This window comes from Triturus cristatus, chromosome 11 (assembly GCF_964204655.1).
Source record: "Triturus cristatus chromosome 11, aTriCri1.1, whole genome shotgun sequence".
Lineage (NCBI taxonomy): Eukaryota > Metazoa > Chordata > Amphibia > Caudata > Salamandridae > Triturus > Triturus cristatus.
Genome location: NC_140594.1, coordinates 945718340 through 945739594, shown reverse-complemented (window position 1 = coordinate 945739594; position 21255 = coordinate 945718340). Strand labels below are relative to the sequence as shown.

Genomic DNA, 21255 nt, shown 5'->3' with positions numbered 1-21255 from the left:
TGATGCTTCCCCCTCCCACCCACCCAAACTCTGATGCTTCCCCCTCCCACCCACCCAAACTCTGATGCTTCCCCCTCCCACCCACCCAAACTCTGATGCTTCCCCCTACCACCCACCCAAACTCTGATGCTTCCCCCTACCACCCACCCAAACTCTGATGCTTCCCCCTCCCACCCACCCAAACTCTGATGCTTCCCCCTCCCACCCACCCAAACTATGATGCTTCCCCCTCCCACCCACCCAAACTCCGATGCTTCCCCCTCCCACCCACCCAAACTCCGATGCTTCCCCCTCCCACCCACCCAAACTCCGATGCTTCCCATCCCACCCACCCAAACTCCGATGCTTCCCCCCTCCCACCCACCCAAACGCCGATGCTTCCCCCCTCCCACCCACCCAAACGCCGATGCTTCCCCCCTCCCACCCACCCAAACGCCGATGCTTCCCCCTCCCAAACTCTGATGCTTCCCCCCTCCCGCCCATCCAACCTTCCTTTCTTCCCCCTCCCACCCACTAACCTCCCTTGATTCCCTCTCCCACTCACCCAAACTTTCTTGCTTCCCCCTCCCACCCGCACAACTTCCCTTGCTTCCCCCTCCCTCCCACACAACTTCCCTGGATGCCCCCTCCCACCCACACGACCTCCCTTGCTTTCCCCCTCCCCACCCACCTGGCCTGCCTTGCTTCCCTCTTCCCACCTGGCCTGCCTTGCTTCCCCCTTCCCACCTGGCCTCCCTTGCTTCCCCCTCCCACCCATCCAACCTACCCTGCTTCGCCCCTCCCACCCATGCGACCTACCTTGATTTCCCCTCCCACCCACCTGAACGCCAATGCTTCCCCCACCCACCCGAACTCTGATGCTTCCCCCCACCCACCCGAACTCTGATGCTTGCCCCCACCCACCCGAACTCCGATGCCTCCCACCCACCCAAAATCTGTAGCTTCCACGTACCCCATCGAACTCCATTACTTCCCACCACCCACCCAAACTGCAATGCTCCCCCCTCCCACCCACCCAAACTCCGATGCTTCCCCCGTCCCACCCACCCAAACCGAGATGCTTCCCCCTCCCTCCCACCCACCCAAACTCCGATGCTTCCCAATCCCACCCACCCAAACTCCGATGCTTCCCCCCTCCCACCCACCCAAACTCTGATGCTTCCCCCCTCCCACCCACCCAAACTCTGATGCTTCCCCCCTCCCACCCACCCAAACTCTGATGCTTCCCCCCTCCCACCCACCCAAACTCTGATGCTTCCCCCTCCCACCCACCCACCCAAACTCTGATGCTTCCCCCTCCCACCCACCCACCCAAACTCTGATGCTTCCCCCTCCCACCCACCCAAACTCTGATGCTTCCCCCTCCCACCCACCCAAACTCTGATGCTTCCCCCTCCCACCCACCCAAACTCTGATGCTTCCCCCCTCCCACCCACCCAAACTCTGATGCTTCCCCCCTCCCACCCACCCAAACTCTGATGCTTCCCCCCTCCCACCCACCCAAACTCTGATGCTTCCCCCGTCCCACCCAAACTCCGTTACTTCCCCATCCCACCCAAACTCCGATGCTTCCCCCTCCCTCCCACCCACCCAAACTCCGATGCTAACTCCGATGCTTCTCCCCTCCAACCCACCCAAACTCCGATGCTTCTCCCCTCCCACCCACCCAAACTCCGATGCTTCTCCCCTCCCACCCACCCAAACTCCGATGCTTCTCCCCTCCTACCCACCCAAACTCCGATGCTTCTCCCCTCCCACCCACCCAAACTCCGATGCTTCTCCCCTCCCACCCACACTCTGATGCTTCCCCCCTCCCACCCACCCAAACTCCGATGCTTCCCCCCTCCCACCCACCCAAACTCTGATGCTTCCCCCCTCCCACCCACCCAAACTCTGATGCTTCCCCCCTCCCACCCACCCAAACTCTGATGCTTCCCCCCTCCCACCCACCCAAACTCTGATGCTTCCCCCTCCCACCCACCCAAACTCTGATGCTTCCCCCCTCCCACCCACCCAAACTCTGATGCTTCCTTCATCCCACCCACCCACCCAAACTCCGATGCTTCCCTCATCCCACCCACCCACCCAAACTCCGATGCTTCCCCCATCCCACCCACCCAAACTCTGATGCTTCCCCCATCCCACCCACCCAAACTCTGATGCTTCCCCCATCCCACCCACCCACCCAAACTCTGATGCTTCCCCCATCCCACCCACCCAAACTCTGATGCTTCCCCCCTCCCACCCACCCAAACTCCAATGCTTCCCCCCTCCCACCCACCCAAACTCCGATGCTTCCCCCCTCCCACCCACCCAAACTCCGATGCTTCCCCCCTCCCACCCACCCAAACTCCGATGCTTCCCCCCTCCCTCCCACCCACCCAAACTCCGATGCTTCCCCCCTCCCACCCACCCAAACTCCGATGCTTCCCCCCTCCCACCCACCCAAATTCCGATGCTTCCCCCTCCCACCCACCCACCCAAACTCCGATGCTTCCCCCCTCCCACCCACCCACCCAAACTCTGATGCTTCCCCCCACCCACCCAAACTCCGATGCTTCCCCCCTCCCACCCACCCAAACTCCGATGCTTCCACCCACCCAAACTCCGATGCTTCCACCCACCCAAACTCCGATGCTTCCACCCACCCAAACTCCGATGCTTCCCCCCTCCCACCCACCCAAACTCCGATGCTTCCCCCTCCCACCCACCCAAACTCCGATGCTTCCCCCTCCCACCCACCCAAACTCCAATGCTTCCCCCCTCCTACCCACCCAAATTCCGATGCTTCCCCCCTCCCACCCACCCAAATTCCGATGCTTCCCCCCTCCCACCCACCCAAATTCCGATGCTTTCCCCCTCCCACCCACCCAAATTCCGATGCTTTCCCCCTCCCACCCACCCAAATTCCGATGCTTTCCCCCTCCCACCCACCCAAATTCCGATGCTTTCCCCCTCCCACCCTCCCAAATACCGATGCTTCCCCCCTCCCACCCACCCAAATTCCGATGCTTCCCCCCTCCCACCCACCCAAATTCCGATGCTTCCCCCCTCCCACCCACCCAAATTCCGATGCTTCCCCCCTCCCACCCACCCAAATTCCGATGCTTCCCTCCTCCCACCCACCCAAACTCCGATGCTTCCCCCTCCCAAACTCTGATGCTTCCACCCTCCCACCCACCTGAACACCAATACCACCCCACCCACCCGAATTCCGATGCTTCCCCCACCCACCCAAACTCTGATGCTTCCCTCCTCCCAACCACCTGAACTCTGATGTTTCTTCCATCCCACCCACCGACCTCCCTTGTTTCCCCCACCCAACCTCTCATGCTTCCCCCTCCCACCCACCGACCTCCCTTGCTACCCTCTCCCACCCACCCGAACTCCGATGCTTCCTCCACTCACCTGACCTCCGAAGCTTCCCCCTTCCACCCATCAGAACTTTGATGCTTCCGCCATCCCACCCACTGAATTCCCTTGCTTCCCCCACCCAACCTCCCTTGCTTCCCTCTCCCACCCACACCTCCCTTGCTTCCCTCTCCCACCAACCCAACCTCCCTTGCTTCCCTCCTCCCACTCACCTGACCTACCTTGCTTCCCCCCTCCCACCCATCCAACCTTCCTTTCTTCCCCCTCCAGCCCACTGACCTCCCTTGATTCCCCCTCGCACCCACCCAAACTTCCTTGCTTCCCCCTCCCACCCACACAACTTCCCTTGCTTCCCCCTCCCTCCCACACACCCTCCCTGGCTGCCCCCTCCCAACCACACGACCTCCCTTGCTTTCCCCCTCCCCACCCACCCGACGTCCCTTGCTTCCCCCTTCCCACCCGGCCTACCTTGCTTCCCTTTTCCCACCCGGCCTCCCTTGCTTTCCCCTCCCACCCATCCAACCTCCCTTGCTTTGCCCCTCCCACCCATGCAACCTCCCTTGATTTCCGCTCCCACCCACCTGAACGCCAATGCTTCCCCCACCCACCTGAACTCCGATGCTGCCCACCCACCCAAAATCTGTAGCTTCCACCTACCCCATCGAACTCCACTTCCCCCTCCCACCCACACAAACTGCGATGCTCCCCCTCCCACCCACCCAAACTCCGATGCTTCCCCCTCCCACCCACCCAAACTCCGATGCTTCCCCCTCCCACCCACCCAAACTCCGATGCTTCCCCCCTCCCTCCCACCCACCCAAATTCCGATGCTTCCCCCTCCCACCCACCCAAACTCTGATGCTTCCCCCTCCCACCCACCCAAACTCCGATGCTCCCCCCTCCCACCCACCCAAACTCTGATGCTTCCCCCTCCCACCCACCCAAACTCTGATGCTTCCCCCTCCCACCCACCCAAACTCTGATGCTTCCCCCTCCCACCCACCCAAACTCTGATGCTTCCCCCTCCCACCCACCCAAACTCTGATGCTTCCCCCTCCCACCCACCCAAACTCTGATGCTTCCCCCTCCCACCCACCCAAACTCTGATGCTTCCCCCTCCCACCCACCCAAACTCTGATGCTTCCCCCTCCCACCCACCCAAACTCCGATGCTTCCCATCCCACCCACCCAAACTCCGATGCTTCCCCCCTCCCACCCACCCAAACGCCGATGCTTCCCCCTCCCAAACTCTGATGCTTCCCCCCTCCCGCCCATCCAACCTTCCTTTCTTCCCCCTCCCACCCACTAACCTCCCTTGATTCCCTCTCCCACTCACCCAAACTTTCTTGCTTCCCCCTCCCACCCGCACAACTTCCCTTGCTTCCCCCTCCCTCCCACACAACTTCCCTGGCTGCCCCCTCCCACCCACACGACCTCCCTTGCTTTCCCCCTCCCCACCCACCCGACCTCCCTTGTTCCCCCTTCCCACCTGGCCTGCCTTGCTTCCCCCTTCCCACCTGGCCTCCCTTGCTTCCCCCTCCCACCCATCCAACCTACCCTGCTTCGCCCCTCCCACCCATGCGACCTACCTTGATTTCCCCTCCCACCCACCTGAACACCAATGCTTCCCCCACCCACCCGAACTCTGATGCTTCCCCCCACCCACCCGAACTCTGATGCTTGCCCCCACCCACCCGAACTCCGATTCCTCCCACCCACCCAAAATCTGTAGCTTCCACGTACCCCATCGAACTCCGTTACTTCCCACCACCCACCCAAACTGCAATGCTCCCCCCTCCCACCCACCCAAACTCCGATGCTTCCCCCGTCCCACCCACCCAAACCGAGATGCTTCCCCCTCCCTCCCACCCACCCAAACTCCGATGCTTCCCAATCCCACCCACCCAAACTCCGATGCTTCCCCCCTCCCACCCACCCAAACTCTGATGCTTCCCCCTCCCACCCACCCAAACTCTGATGCTTCCCCCTCCCACCCACCCAAACTCTGATGCTTCCCCCTACCACCCACCCACCCAAACTCTGATGCTTCCCCCTCCCACCCACCCAAACTCTGATGCTTCCCCCTCCCACCCACCCAAACTCTGATGCTTCCCCCTACCACCCACCCACCCAAACTCTGATGCTTCCCCCTCCCACCCACCCAAACTCTGATGCTTCCCCCTCCCACCCACCCAAACTCTGATGCTTCCCCCTCCCACCCACCCAAACTCTGATGCTTCCCCCCTCCCACCCACCCAAACTCTGATGCTTCCCCCCTCCCACCCACCCAAACTCTGATGCTTCCCCCCTCCCACCCACCCAAACTCTGATGCTTCCCCCCTCCCACCCAAACTCCGTTACTTCCCCATCCCACCCAAACTCCGATGCTTCCCCCTCCCTCCCACCCACCCAAACTCCGATGCTAACTCCGATGCTTCTCCCCTCCAACCCACCCAAACTCCGATGCTTCTCCCCTCCCACCCACCCAAACTCCGATGCTTCTCCCCTCCCACCCACCCAAACTCCGATGCTTCTCCCCTCCCACCCACCCAAACTCCGATGCTTCTCCCCTCCCACCCACCCAAACTCCGATGCTTCTCCCCTCCCACCCACCCAAACTCCGATGCTTCTCCCCTCCCACCCACACTCCGATGCTTCCCCCCTCCCACCCACCCAAACTCCGATGCTTCCCCCCTCCCACCCACCCAAACTCCGATGCTTCCCCCCTCCCACCCACCCAAACTCCGATGCTTCCCCCCTCCCACCCACCCAAACTCTGATGCTTCCCCCCTCCCACCCACCCAAACTCTGATGCTTCCCCCCTCCCACCCACCCAAACTCTGATGCTTCCCCCCTCCCACCCACCCAAACTCTGATGCTTCCCCCCTCCCACCCACCCAAACTCTGATGCTTCCCCCCTCCCACCCACCCAAACTCTGATGCTTCCCCCCTCCCACCCACCCAAACTCTGATGCTTCCCCCATCCCACCCACCCAAATTCCGATGCTTCCCCTCTCCCACCCACCCACCCAAACTCCGATGCTTCCCCCCTCCCACCCACCCACCCAAACTCAGATGCTTCCCCCCTCCCACCCACCCACCCAAACTCTGATGCTTCCCCCCTCCCACCCAAACTCTGATGCTTCCCCCATCCCACCCACCCACCCAAACTCTGATGCTTCCCCATCCCACCCACCCACCCAAACTCTGATGCTTCCCCCATCCCACCCACCCACCCAAACTCTGATGCTTCCCCCCTCCCACCCACCCAAACTCCAATGCTTCCCCCATCCCACCCACCCAAACTCCAATGCTTCCCCCCTCCCACCCACCCAAACTCCGATGCTTCCCCCCTCCCACCCACCCAAACTCCGATGCTTCCCCCCTCCCACCCACCCAAACTCCAATGCTTCCCCCCTCCCACCCACCCAAACTCCGATTCTTCCCCCCTCCCACCCACCCAAACTCCGATTCTTCCCCCCTCCCACCCACCCAAACTCCGATGCTTCCCCCCTCCCACCCACCCAAACTCCGATGCTTCCCCCCTCCCACCCACCCAAACTCCGATGCTTCCCCCCTCCCACCCACCCAAACTCTGATGCTTCCCCCCTCCCACCCACCCAAATTCCGATGCTTCCCCCCTCCCACCCACCCACCCAAATTCCGATGCTTCCCCTCTCCCACCCACCCACCCAAATTCCGATGCTTCCCCTCTCCCACCCACCCACCCAAACTCCGATGCTTCCCCCCTCCCACCCACCCACCCAAACTCAGATGCTTCCCCCCTCCCACCCACCCACCCAAACTCTGATGCTTCCCCCCTCCCACCCAAACTCTGATGCTTCCCCCCTCCCACCCACCCACCCAAACTCTGATGCTTCCCCCCTCCCACCCACCCACCCAAACTCTGATGCTTCCCCCCTCCCACCCACCCACCCAAACTCTGATGCTTCCCTCCTCCCACCCACCCAAACTCTGATGCTTCCCCCCTCCCACCCACCCACCCAAACTCTGATGCTTCCCCCCTCCCACCCACCCAAACTCTGATGCTTCCCCCCTCCCACCCACCCAAACTCTGATGCTTCCCCCCTCCCACCCACCCAAACTCTGATGCTTCCCCCCTCCCATCCACCCAAACTCTGATGCTTCCCCCCTCCCATCCACCCAAACACCGATGCTTCCCCCCTCCCACCCACCCAAACTCCGATGCTTCCCCCCTCCCACCCACCCAAACTCCGATGCTTCCCCCCTCCCACCCACCCAAACTCCGATGCTTCCCCCCTCCCACCCACCCAAACTCCGATGCTTCCCCCCTCCCACCCACCCAAACTCCGATGCTTCCCCCCTCCCACCCACCCAAACTCCGATGCTTCCCCCCTCCCACCCACCCAAACTCCGATGCTTCCCCCCTCCCACCCACCCAAACTCCGATGCTTCCCCCCTCCCACCCACCCAAACTCCGATGCTTCCCCCCTCCCACCCACCCAAACTCCGATGCTTCCCCCTCCCACCCACCCAAACTCCGATGCTTCCCCCTCCCACCCACCCAAACTCCGATGCTTCCCCCCACCCAGCCGAACTCCGATGCTTCCCTCCTCCCACCCACCTGAACTCTGATGCTTCTGCCATCCCACCCACCAACCTCCATTGCTTCCCCCACCCGACCTCCCTTGCTTCCTCTGACCTCTCTTGCTTCCCCCTCCAGCCCACCCAACCTCCCATGCTTCCCCCTCCCACCCACCCAACCTGCCATGCTTCCCCCTCCCACCCACCCAGCCTCCCTTGCTTCCCCCTTCCCCCACCCAACCTCCCTTGCCTCCCCCACCCAACCTCCCTTTCTTCCCTCCTCCCATTCATCTCACCTCCAATGCTTCCCCCTCCCATCCACCTGAACTCTGATGCTTCCCCCCTCCCACCCACCCAAACTCTGATGCTTCCCCCCTCCCACCCACCCAAACTCTGATGCTTCCCCCCTCCCACCCAAACTCCGTTACTTCCCCATCCCACCCAAACTCCGATGCTTCCCCCTCCCTCCCACCCACCCAAACTCCGATGCTAACTCCGATGCTTCTCCCCTCCAACCCACCCAAACTCCGATGCTTCTCCCCTCCCACCCACCCAAACTCCGATGCTTCTCCCCTCCCACCCACCCAAACTCCGATGCTTCTCCCCTCCCACCCACCCAAACTCCGATGCTTCTCCCCTCCCACCCACCCAAACTCCGATGCTTCTCCCCTCCCACCCACCCAAACTCCGATGCTTCTCCCCTCCCACCCACCCAAACTCCGATGCTTCTCCCCTCCCACCCACCCAAACTCCGATGCTTCTCCCCTCCCACCCACCCAAACTCCGATGCTTCTCCCCTCCCACCCACCCAAACTCCGATGCTTCCCCCCTCCCACCCACCCAAACTCCGATGCTTCCCCCCTCCCACCCACCCAAACTCCGATGCTTCCCCCCTCCCACCCACCCAAACTCTGATGCTTCCCCCTCCCACCCACCCAAACTCTGATGCTTCCCCCCTCCCACCCACCCAAACTCTGATGCTTCCCCCCTCCCACCCACCCAAACTCTGATGCTTCCCCCATCCCACCCACCCAAACTCCGATGCTTCCCCATCCCACCCACCCACCCAAACTCCGATGCTTCCCCATCCCACCCACCCACCCAAACTCCGATGCTTCCCCCATCCCACCCACCCAAACTCTGATGCTTCCCCCATCCCACCCACCCAAACTCTGATGCTTCCCCCATCCCACCCACCCACCCAAACTCTGATGCTTCCCCCCTCCCACCCACCCAAACTCCGATGCTTCCCCCCTCCCACCCACCCAAACTCCAATGCTTCCCCCCTCCCACCCACCCAAACTCCGATGCTTCCCCCCTCCCACCCACCCAAACTCCGATGCTTCCCCCCTCCCACCCACCCAAACTCCGATGCTTCCCCCCTCCCACCCACCCAAACTCCGATGCTTCCCCCCTCCCACCCACCCAAACTCCGATGCTTCCCCCCTCCCACCCACCCAAACTCCGATGCTTCCCCCCTCCCACCCACCCAAATTCCGATGCTTCCCCCCTCCCACCCACCCAAATTCCGATGCTTCCCCCCTCCCACCCACCCACCCAAACTCCGATGCTTCCCCCCTCCCACCCACCCACCCAAACTCCGATGCTTCCCCCTCCCACCCACCCACCCAAACTCCGATGCTTCCCCCCTCCCACCCACCCACCCAAACTCCGATGCTTCCCCCCTCCCACCCACCCACCCAAACTCCGATGCTTCCCCCCTCCCACCCACCCACCCAAACTCTGATGCTTCCCCCCTCCCACCCACCCACCCAAACTCTGATGATTCCCCCCTCCCACCCACCCACCCAAACTCTGATGATTCCCCCCTCCCACCCACCCACCCAAACTCTGATGCTTCCCCCCTCCCACCCACCCACCCAAACTCTGATGCTTCCCCCCTCCCACCCACCCACCCAAACTCTGATGCTTCCCCCCTCCCACCCACCCACCCAAACTCTGATGCTTCCCCCCTCCCACCCACCCAAACTCTGATGCTTCCCCCCTCCCACCCACCCAAACTCTGATGCTTCCCCCCTCCCACCCACCCAAACTCTGATGCTTCCCCCCTCCCACCCACCCAAACACCGATGCTTCCCCCCTCCCACCCACCCAAACACCGATGCTTCCCCCCTCCCACCCACCCAAACACCGATGCTTCCCCCCTCCCACCCACCCAAACTCCGATGCTTCCCCCCTCCCACCCACCCAAACTCCGATGCTTCCCCCCTCCCACCCACCCAAACTCCGATGCTTCCCCCCTCCCACCCACCCAAACTCCGATGCTTCCCCCCTCCCACCCACCCAAACTCCGATGCTTCCCCCCTCCCACCCACCCAAACTCCGATGCTTCCCCCCTCCCACCCACCCAAACTCCGATGCTTCCCCCTCCCACCCACCCAAACTCCGATGCTTCCCCCTCCCAGCCGAACTCCGATGCTTCCCTCCTCCCACCCACCTGAACTCTGATGCTTCTGCCATCCCACCCACCAACCTCCATTGCTTCCCCCACCCGACCTCCCTTGCTTCCTCTGACCTCTCTTGCTTCCCCCTCCAGCCCACCCAACCTCCCATGCTTCCCCCTCCCACCCACCCAACCTGCCATGCTTCCCCCTCCCACCCACCCAGCCTCCCTTGCTTCCCCCTTCCCCCACCCAACCTCCCTTGCCTCCCCCACCCAACCTCCCTTTCTTCCCTCCTCCCATTCATCTCACCTCCAATGCTTCCCCCTCCCATCCACCTGAACTTTGATGCTTCTGCCATCCCACCCACCAACCTCCCTTGCTTCCCCCCACCGACCTCCCTTGCTTCCTCCGACCTCTCTTGCTTCCCCCTCCGGCTCACCCAACCTCCCATGCTTCCCTTCCCACCCACCCAACCTCCCATGCTTCCCCCTCCCACCCACCCAACCTCCCATGCTTCCCCCTCCCACCCACCCAACCTCCCATGCTTCCCCCTCCCACCCACCCAACCTCCCATGCTTGCCCCTCCCACCCACCTGACCTCCCTTGCTTCCCCCTCCCACCCACCCAACCTCTTCCTTCCCTCTCCCACCTACCCAACCTCTCTTGCTTCCCTCCTCCCACTCACCTGACCTCCCTTGGTCTCTCCCACCCACCCAAACTTCCTTGCTTCCCCCTCGCACCCACCTGACTTCCCTTGCTTCCCCCTCCCACATGACCTCCCTATATGCCCCCACCCACCCACATGACCTCCCTTGCCCCCCTCCCCACCCACCCAACCTCCCTTGCTTCCCCTTCCCACCCAGCCTACCTTGCTTCCCCCTTCCCACCCGGCCTCCCTTCCTTCCCCCTCCCACCCATCCAACCTCCCTTGCTTCCCCCCTCCCACCCACACAACCTCCCTTGCTTCCCCCTCTCACCCACTGACTTCCCTTGCTTCCTCCTCCCTCCCACCCAAACAACCTCCCTTGCTTCCCCCTCCCACCCACACAACCTCCTTTGCATCCCCCTCCCATCCACCCAAACTCCAATGCTTCCCCTCCCACACACCCAAACTCCGATGCTTCTCCTCCCACCCACCTGACCTCCCTTGCTTCCCCTTTCCCATTTGGCCTCCCTTGCTTCCCCTTCCCACCCAGCCTCCCTTGCTTCCCCCTCCCACCCATCCGACCTCCCTTGCTTCCCACCACCCACCCGACCTCCCTTGATTTCCCCTTCCCACCCACCCAAACTCCCTTGCTTCCCCCTCCCACCCACTGACTTCCCTTGCTTCCTCCTCCCAGCCACTCGACCTCCCTTGCTTCCCCCTTCCCACCCAGCCTCCCTTGCTTCCCCCTCACACCCATCCGACCTCCCTTGCTTCCCACCACTCATCCAAACTCCCTTGCTTTTCCCCTCCCACTCACCAAAACTCTGATGCTTCCCCCTCCCACCCATCCAAACTCTGATGCTTCTCCCTCCCACCCACCCAAACTCTGATGCTTCTCCCTCCCACCCACCCAAACTCCGATGCTTCTCCCTCCCACCCACCCAAACTCCGATGCTTCTCCCTCCCACCCACCCAAACTCCGATGCTTCTCCCTCCCACCCACCCAAACTCCGATGCTTCTCCCTCCCACCCACCCAAACTCCGATGCTTCTCCCTCCCACCCACCCAAACTCTGATGCTTCTCCCACCCACCCAAACTCCGTTGCTTCTCCCTTAAACTCCAATGCTTCTCTCTACCACCCACCCACCCAAACTCCAATGCTTCTCCTTCCCACCCACCCACCCAAACTCCAATGGTTCTCCCTCCCACCCACCCACCCAAACTCCAATGGTTCTCCCTCTCACGCACCTGAACTCCAATGCTTCCCACCCACCTGAACTCCGATGCTTCCCCCACCCACCTGAACTCCTATGCTTCCCCACCTGAATTCCGATGCTTCCCCCTCCCACCCACCTGAACCCTGATGCTTCCCCCTTCTACCCACCCAAACTCCGATGCTTCCCCCCTCCCACCCACCTGAACTCCGATGCTTCCCCATCCCACCCATCCAACCTCCCTTGCTTTGCCCCTCCCACCCATGCAACCTCCCTTGATTTCCGCTCCCACCCACCTGAACGCCAATGCTTCCCCCACCCACCCAAACTCTGATGCTTCCCCCACCCACCTGAACTCCGATGCCGCCCACCCACCCAAAATCTGTAGCTTCCACCTACCCCATCGAACTCCACTTCCCCCTCCCACCCACACAAACTGTGATGCTCCCCCCTCCCACCCACCCAAACTCCGATGCTTCCCCCCTCCCTCCCACCCACCCAAATTCCGATGCTTCCCCCTCCCACCCACCCAAACTCTGATGCTTCCCCCTCCCACCCACCCAAACTCTGATGCTTCCCCCTCCCACCCACCCAAACTCTGATGCTTCCCCCTCCCACCCACCCAAACTCTGATGCTTCCCCCTCCCACCCACCCAAACTCTGATGCTTCCCCCTCCCACCCACCCAAACTCTGATGCTTTCCCCTCCCACCCACCCAAACTCTGATGCTTCCACCTCCCACCCACCCAAACTCTGATGCTTCCCCCTCCCACCCACCCAAACTCTGATGCTTCCCCCTCCCACCCACCCAAACTCTGATGCTTCCCCCTCCCACCCACCCAAACTCCGATGCTTCCCCCTCCCACCCACCCAAACTCCGATGCTTCCCATCCCACCCACCCAAACTCCGATGCTTCCCCCCTCCCACCCACCCAAACGCCGATGCTTCCCCCCTCCCACCCACCCAAACGCCGATGCTTCCCCCCTCCCACCCACCCAAACGCCGATGCTTCCCCCCTCCCACCCACCCAAACGCCGATGCTTCCCCCTCCCACCCACCCAAACGCCGATGCTTCCCCCTCCCAAACTCTGATGCTTCCCCCCTCCCGCCCATCCAACCTTCCTTTCTTCCCCCTCCCACCCACTAACCTCCCTTGATTCCCTCTCCCACTCACCCAAACTTTCTTGCTTCCCCCTCCCACCTACACAACTTCCCTTGCTTCCCCCTCCCTCCCACACAACCTCCCTGGCTGCCCCCTCCCACCCACACGACCTCCCTTGCTTTCCCCCTCCCCACCCACCCGACCTCCCTTGTTCCCCCTTCCCACCTGGCCTGCCTTGCTTCCCCCTTCCCACCTGGCCTCCCTTGCTTCCCCCTCCCACCCATCCAACCTACCCTGCTTCGCCCCTCCCACCCATGCGACCTCCCTTGATTTCCCCTCCCACCCACCTGAACGCCAATGCTTCCCCCACCCACCCGAACTCTGATGCTTCCCCCCACCCACCCGAACTCTGATGCTTGCCCCCACCCACCCGAACTCCGATGCCTCCCACCCACCCAAAATCTGTAGCTTCCACCTACCCCATCGAACTCCGTTACTTCCCACCACCCACCCAAACTCCAATGCTTCCCCCCTCCCACCCACCCAAACTCCGATGCTTCCCCCCTCCCACCCACCCAAACTCCGATGCTTCCCCCCTCCCACCCACCCAAACTCCGATGCTTCCCCCCTCCCACCCACCCAAACTCCGATGCTTCCCCCCCACCCAAACTCCGATGCTTCCCCCCTCCCACCCACCCAAACTCCGATGCTTCCCCCCTCCCACCCACCCAAACTCCGATGCTTCCCCCCTCCCACCCACCCAAACTCCGATGCTTCCCCCCTCCCACCCACCCAAACTCTGATGCTTCCCCCCTCCCACCCACCCAAACTCTGATGCTTCCCCCCTCCCACCCACCCAAACTCTGACCCAAACTCTGATGCTTCCCCCCTCCCACCCACCCAAACTCTGATGCTTCCCCCCTCCCACCCACCCAAACTCTGATGCTTCCCCCCTCCCACCCACCCAAACTCTGATGCTTCCCCCCTCCCACCCACCCAAACTCTGATGCTTCCCCCCTCCCACCCACCCAAACTCCGATGCTTCCCCCCTCCCACCCACCCAAACTCCGATGCTTCCCCCTCCCACCCACCCAAACTCCGATGCTTCCCCCTCCCACCCACCCAAACTCCGATGCTTCCCCCTCCCACCCACCCAAACTCCGATGCTTCCCCCTCCCACCCACCCAAACTCCGATGCTTCCCCCCACCCAGCCGAACTCCGATGCTTCCCTCCTCCCACCCACCTGAACTCTGATGCTTCTGCCATCCCACCCACCAACCTCCATTGCTTCCCCCACCCGACCTCCCTTGCTTCCTCTGACCTCTCTTGCTTCCCCCTCCAGCCCACCCAACCTCCCATGCTTCCCCCTCCCACCCACCCAACCTGCCATGCTTCCCCCTCCCACCCATCCAGCCTCCTTGCTTCCCCCTTCCCCCACCCAACCTCCCTTGCCTCCCCCACCCAACCTCCCTTTCTTCCCTCCTCCCATTCATCTCACCTCCAATGCTTCCCCCTCCCATCCACCTGAACTTTGATGCTTCTGCCATCCCACCCACCAACCTCCCTTGCTTCCCCCCACCGACCTCCCTTGCTTCCTCCGACCTCTCTTGCTTCCCCCTCCGGCTCACCCAACCTCCCATGCTTCCCCTCCCACCCACCCAACCTCCCATGCTTCCCCCTCCCACCCACCCAACCTCCCATGCTTCCCCCTCCCACCCACCCAACCTCCCATGCTTCCCCCTCCCACCCACCCAACCTCCCATGCTTCCCCCTCCCACCCACCAACCTCCCATGCTTGCCCCTCCCACCCACCTGACCTCCCTTGCTTCCCACTCCCACCCACCCAACCTCTTCCTTCCCTGTCCCACCTACCCAACCTCTCTTGCTTCCCTCCTCCCACTCACCTGACCTCCCTTGGTCTCTCCCACCCACCCAAACTTCCTTGCTTCCCCCTCGCACCCACCTGACTTCCCTTGCTTCCCCCTCCCACATGACCTCCCTATATGCCCCCACCCACCCACATGACCTCCCTTACCCCCCTCCCCACCTACCCAACCTCCCTTGCTTCCCCTTCCCACCCAGCCTACCTTGCTTCCCCCTTCCCACCCGGCCTCCCTTCCTTCCCCCTCCCACCCATCCAACCTCCCTTGCTTCCCCCCTCCCACCCACACAACCTCCCTTGCTTCCCCCTCTCACCCACTGACTTCCCTTGCTTCCTCCTCCCTCCCACCCAAACAACCTCCCTTGCTTCCCCCTCCCACCCACACAACCTCCTTTGCATCCCCCTCCCATCCACCCAAACTCCAATACTTCCCCTCCCACACACCCAAACTCTGATGCTTCTCCTCCCACCCACCTGACCTCCCTTGCTTCCCCTTTCCCATTTGGCCTCCCTTGCTTCCCCTTCCCACCCAGCCTCCCTTGCTTCCCCCTCCCACCCATCCGACCTCCCTTGCTTCCCACCACCCACCCGACCTCCCTTGATTTCCCCTTCCCACCCACCCAAACTCCCTTGCTTCCCCCTCCCACCCACTGACTTCCCTTGCTTCCTCCTCCCACCCACTCGACCTCCCTTGCTTCCCCTTTCCCACTTGGCCTCCCTTGCTTCCCCCTTCCCACCCAGCCTCCCTTGCTTCCCCCTCACACCCATCCGACCTCCCTTGCTTCCCACCACTCACCCAAACTCCCTTGCTTTTCCCCTCCCACTCACCAAAACTCTGATGCTTCCCCCTCCCACCCACCCAAACTCTGATGCTTCTCCCTCCCACCCACCCAAACTCTGATGCTTCTCCCTCCCACCCACCCAAACTCTGATGCTTCTCCCTCCCACCCACCCAAACTCCGATGCTTCTCCCTCCCACCCACCCAAACTCCGATGCTTCTCCCTCCCACCCACCCAAACTCCGATGCTTCTCCCTCCCACCCACCCAAACTCCGATGCTTCTCCCACCCACCCAAACTCCGATGCTTCTCCCTTAAACTCCAATGCTTCTCTCTACCACCCACCCACCCAAACTCCAATGCTTCTCCTTCCCACCCACCCACCCAAACTCCAATGGTTCTCCCTCTCACGCACCTGAACTCCAATGCTTCCCACCCACCTGAACTCCGATGCTTCCCCCACCCACCTGAACTCCTATGCTTCCCCCACCTGAATTCCGATGCTTCCCCCTCCCACCCACCTGAACCCTGATGCTTCCCCATCCCACCCATCCAACCTCCCTTGCTTTGCCCCTCCCACCCATGCAACCTCCCTTGATTTCCGCTCCCACCCACCTGAACGCCAATGCTTCCCCCACCCACCCAAACTCTGATGCTTCCCCCACCCACCTGAACTCCGATGCCGCCCACCCACCCAAAATCTGTAGCTTCCACCTACCCCATCGAACTCCACTTCCCCCTCCCACCCACACAAACTGCGATGCTCCCCCCTCCCACCCACCCAAACTCCGATGCTTCCCCCCTCCCTCCCACCCACCCAAACTCTGATGCTTCCCCCTCCCACCCACCCAAACTCTGATGCTTCCCCCTCCCACCCACCCAACCTCCCATGCTGCCCCTCCCACCCACCTGACCTCCCTTGCTTCCCCCTCCCACCCACCCAACCTCCTTTGCTTCCCTCTCCCACCCACCCAACCTCCTTTGCTTCCCTCCTCCCACTCGTCCGACCTCCCTTGCTTTCTCCCTCCCACCCACAAGACCTCCCTTGCTTCCCCTCCCTCCCACAAGACCTCCCTTGCTTCCCCCTCCTACCCTCCTGACCTCCATTGCTTCCCACTCCCACCTTCCCGACCTCTGTTGCCTCCCACTCCCACCATCCTGACCTCCATTGCTTCCCCCACCCTTCCAGCTTCCGTTGCTTCCCCCTCCCACCCTTCCGAACGCCTTTGCTTGACCCAACCTCTGTTGCTTCGCCCCTAATACCCCACCCCGTTGCTTCCCTCTGCCACCCACCTTCGGTTTCTTCCCACTCTTACACCCACCCACCCTCTGTTTCTTCCCACTTAACACCCAACCAACCCTCTGTTGCTTCCCCCTTCTGTTGCTTCCCCATACCATGTGTTCCTTCCTCATCCCACCCATTAACCCTCTGTTGCTTTCCCCATCCCTTATACCCACCCTCTGTTGCTTTCTCCATCCCTTATACCCACCCACCCTCTGTTCCTTTCCCCTTATGTTGCTTCCTCCCTCCCTAAACTATTGTTTTCATCCTCCCTTTGTATCTTCTACCCACCCAGCCTGCGTTGCTTCCCCTCTCCCACCCACTCTCTATTGCTTACCCACCCTTCGTTGCTTCTGCCTGAACTGCATTGGCAAAATGCATCAGCAAAGCCAGTGGAGTAAGAAGGGACACACATTGGCTTTGTTAATGTTTCTTTTGTTAGTTGTCAGGTTAGTTAACCACCGTTGGGTCATTTTGGCTTGCGGTAGTTGTCCTGTAAAACACACACTCCTGTTATCAGTGGTCGAAGAGGGCGGATCTGAGGGGCACGACCTGCTCATACATTTTTATATGAAGAAAAACCATTCCCCTGCTTTTTGTGAAAAGACAACTGTCCTTGGATGGTTAATTCCGAGAGGTGAAATGCTTCAGCAGAAAAGTAAGGCAGGGAGACTCATGTGCTGTGAACCTGAGGGAGGGGCAGGCAGTTAATTCTTGCCAGGGTGCCTGCTGCTTGAAAGAAATGTAAATGTGCCCAACTGGTTAATTTGCAAATGTAAACGGTGCTTGGAAGCCAGTATTGGCTTTAATTGATGGAATCACTTGAAGCTTACTGGTGAGACAGATTTATTTTTTGTGAGAGGCAGTGAAAGGGAGTCACTAGCTAAGCTGTGAAGTGCATGCTAGGGAGAGTTATAAAAAATGCACTCTGTACATTCTGTTTATTACTAAAATGTATGTTTTATAAACACTTTATCTTAAACCTTTTTGCATATCTTGTAGGATCCTATCTTATACTGTGTGAAATGCAACTTTAAAATGATGAAATCGATATTCACTGTGCTCTAGACTGGGAACACGCAGCACTAAACATACACAAGTCAATATCCTCCACTTCTCCAACCCGGATTCAGTTCTATGGCTGTCTGTTAAACACATAGATCTCTTCTGTGCATTAACTAATAGAGGTTTCAGTGTTTACGATCAAGCTTTTTCCACAGATGAACTTGTATTTATTTTTCCATTAAGCTGTGTGTCATTTTATATGTAAATACCAGAACGTGAAAGACCAAAAAAGTTACAGAATATTTTGTTTTTTAGCCAATCTTTTGACCCGGCCCCCATTGCACGCAGCATACCAGTTCCAATTCTTTTTTTAATGCATTTCAACCACAGTCTGTTATGCACATAGACAATCCCCATGTATCCCATAATACACCCGAGGGTCTCAGGTCGCCCATGCTCTGTCCCTTTACTGTGACATTAGCTCACAATAAAAGTTACAGACACTCTCAGTATGAGTCCGCAGGGACCTTTTGTCTCTCACACTGTCCCTGTTTCCCTGTGACCTCACTGACAGTCATGAATATGTTGGAACACATAGTACAAAAAAGGAACAAAATGGGGAGTAGAGAGGTACCACTCAACATGAGTAGTGGAGGTGGACACATCCTCCCAAGATTAAGTCAATAAACATAGTGATCCACCCACAAGTATGTATGTATGTCAGGTCCTCCCAGAATAAGTATGTATCCCCACAATGGTGGAAAGTGCACACTAGTTGTTTAAATACCCCTCACACACCAAAAGGGCCCTTGGTGTCATGCTTCATCATAGGGGTCTTCTCGCCCCTCTACGGGATGGGGCGTGCTGCGACCTACGTTTGCGTGGGAGCACTGTTGTTGTGAGACAACTATGTGTTGTGTAGGGGTGTGAGAGGAAGGGTCAGGGGTGAATGGGAGAGTGAGATAAAAAACACCTGGCTCGTTGGTCTAAAAAATGTTAATATACCTTTGAGCTGATATTAGTAAAAGGTGGGGGGGGAGGTGTGTATGCCTCAATGAACTGCGCCTCCTATGTCTGCCGACATGTTTCAACGCTCCCCAGGCTTCTTCTTCAGGACCTTAAGGATCACTTCCTATACTCACAGTGATATGTTGTATTGTGACAAATTTATGGTGTAGAAGAAAAAATGTTGTTATGCAGGAGAAATGGCTGCATGAAATTATAATGCCTCAATAGGTCTTTGTAGTCAATACACTTGAAGTTGTAAGGTTAAAGCATCATGAGCCTTTGAACGGGTGGAGGGAGAGCCTAATAGGCTATGACTCCCGGGAGCACTGCCCCGCTTAGTACAACCTCCCCAATCGGCTATCCCTGCCTTGTAATGTGACCATGGGTCCATGTTCCATCATCCTGGCTCCTTCTCTCCTCCACTACTGTTCAATGTCCTGTTTCCTTTATTCCCCCTCCCCAGTCCCTCAGTGTGCCCTGATTACATTTCCAAACTCCTAGCAGTGTGTAATGATCGGATTTAGCACCATGTTGGCTACGAATAGTATATCCAGTATTTCATTAGATATCTGGACCTGTTTTTTATTTTTATTTGTTCATTGTAAAACAGCATGTATGGGTTTAGGATATGTCAAAAAACGGAAATGGGCTTGACTTCCTTGGAATATTAGTGCCAGCTGAACCATATTTGAAGGCAGCCTTATCATCAGAGCTTGCTGGACACTATAATTGTTAGACGGCGACCTCAGAGGAGCCTGGAAGGGGTCCTGACTACCCTGAGTCCCACCCTCAAGGTATCGTAGCCGGGCACTGGCGGGAGACTCCCCAGGGGGAGGAATCTCGTATCTAGGATCGTACCTCTGGCACCACACGACACAGAGTGACCACACCGGGTATTCTGAGAAAACAATCTTTATCAAGTAGGTTATCACTGCAAATATGTACACGGTGAGCACGGGCTCAAGAGTCTCGGAAGGGGTAGGGGGTAGCGGGACAGTCTCTGGTAAAGGTTCAAGCAGGGACGTATCCGGCGCACAGCTCACAATCCTCGAGCTGGGGGATACGATGTTGTAGTCGGGGTCCGGCGGGACCGTGAGAGTCGGTTGGAGCCGCGAGTCACTCAGCAGGGCACAGGTACAAGTTCGGAGGTCTTACGATCTTCAGGGAGCCGCGAGTCACTCAGCAGGGCTCAGGTACAAGTTCGGAGGTCTTACGATCTTCAGGGAGCCGCGAGTCACTCAGCAGGGCTCAGGTACAAGTTCGGAGGTCTTACGATCTTCAGGGAGCCGCGAGTCACTCAGCAGGGCTCAGGTGGGTTTCAAGTTCCAGGAGCCGTGACCACGTCGGCAGGCTCTCGTTGTTCCAGCGTCGAATCTGCCGGACAGACCCAGAGCACCCCTTGTTATAGGTCGACCCCTCTTTGATGTCCGGAGTCTGTGCAGGCAGGGGTCTTGTCACCTGGGGGTCGCTTGTCGGGATTTCCTGCTATAGTCTTTTGATCCTTTCAGGGCCGGGTCGGGAGGAGTCCCAGACACCCAGCAGGCATGGAGCCAGCCCTCAGGGAGGCCGGAGGGCCGATCGAAACCCATCGTCCCGGGGGAGTTCAGAGGTGCGATAGAAACTGCTCCTCCCTCTCTCATCCCCTGGAAGCGTGATGTCCTCCAGCCGGAGTGGCGCCTCTAGGCCCGGGTCGCGCTGGGGCCGGGCGGCCATCTTGGTGCATGAAGTGGGCACGCGGGCCCGGGGTGGCCGAAAGGAGAGAGGCCAGGGACGGGGATGTCCGGGTCGGTGCGTGTGTCCTGGTGGGGAGGTTCGGCTGGGCCGTGGGCTTGGGCTGTAGGTACCAGGTTTCGGTGGTGCGGGGGCACGGAGGGCCATTCTACGAGGCCGGGTCCAACACGCGTCCCCCCCAGCTGAAAGCCGGAGAGAACTGCCCATCAGCTTGGGGGGTTCTCTTCGCTGAGGCGGAAGAACCGGGAGAGGCCGTCAGC

General features: G+C 60.1%; 1 protein-coding gene across 1 annotated transcript in view; it reads left to right on the top strand.

Moving 5' to 3' along the window:
- Nucleotides 1-21255, top strand: part of LOC146785727 (aspartate aminotransferase, cytoplasmic-like) — a 540935-nt gene that overhangs the window by 365775 nt on the left and 153905 nt on the right. The gene's annotated exons all lie outside the window — the stretch shown is intronic.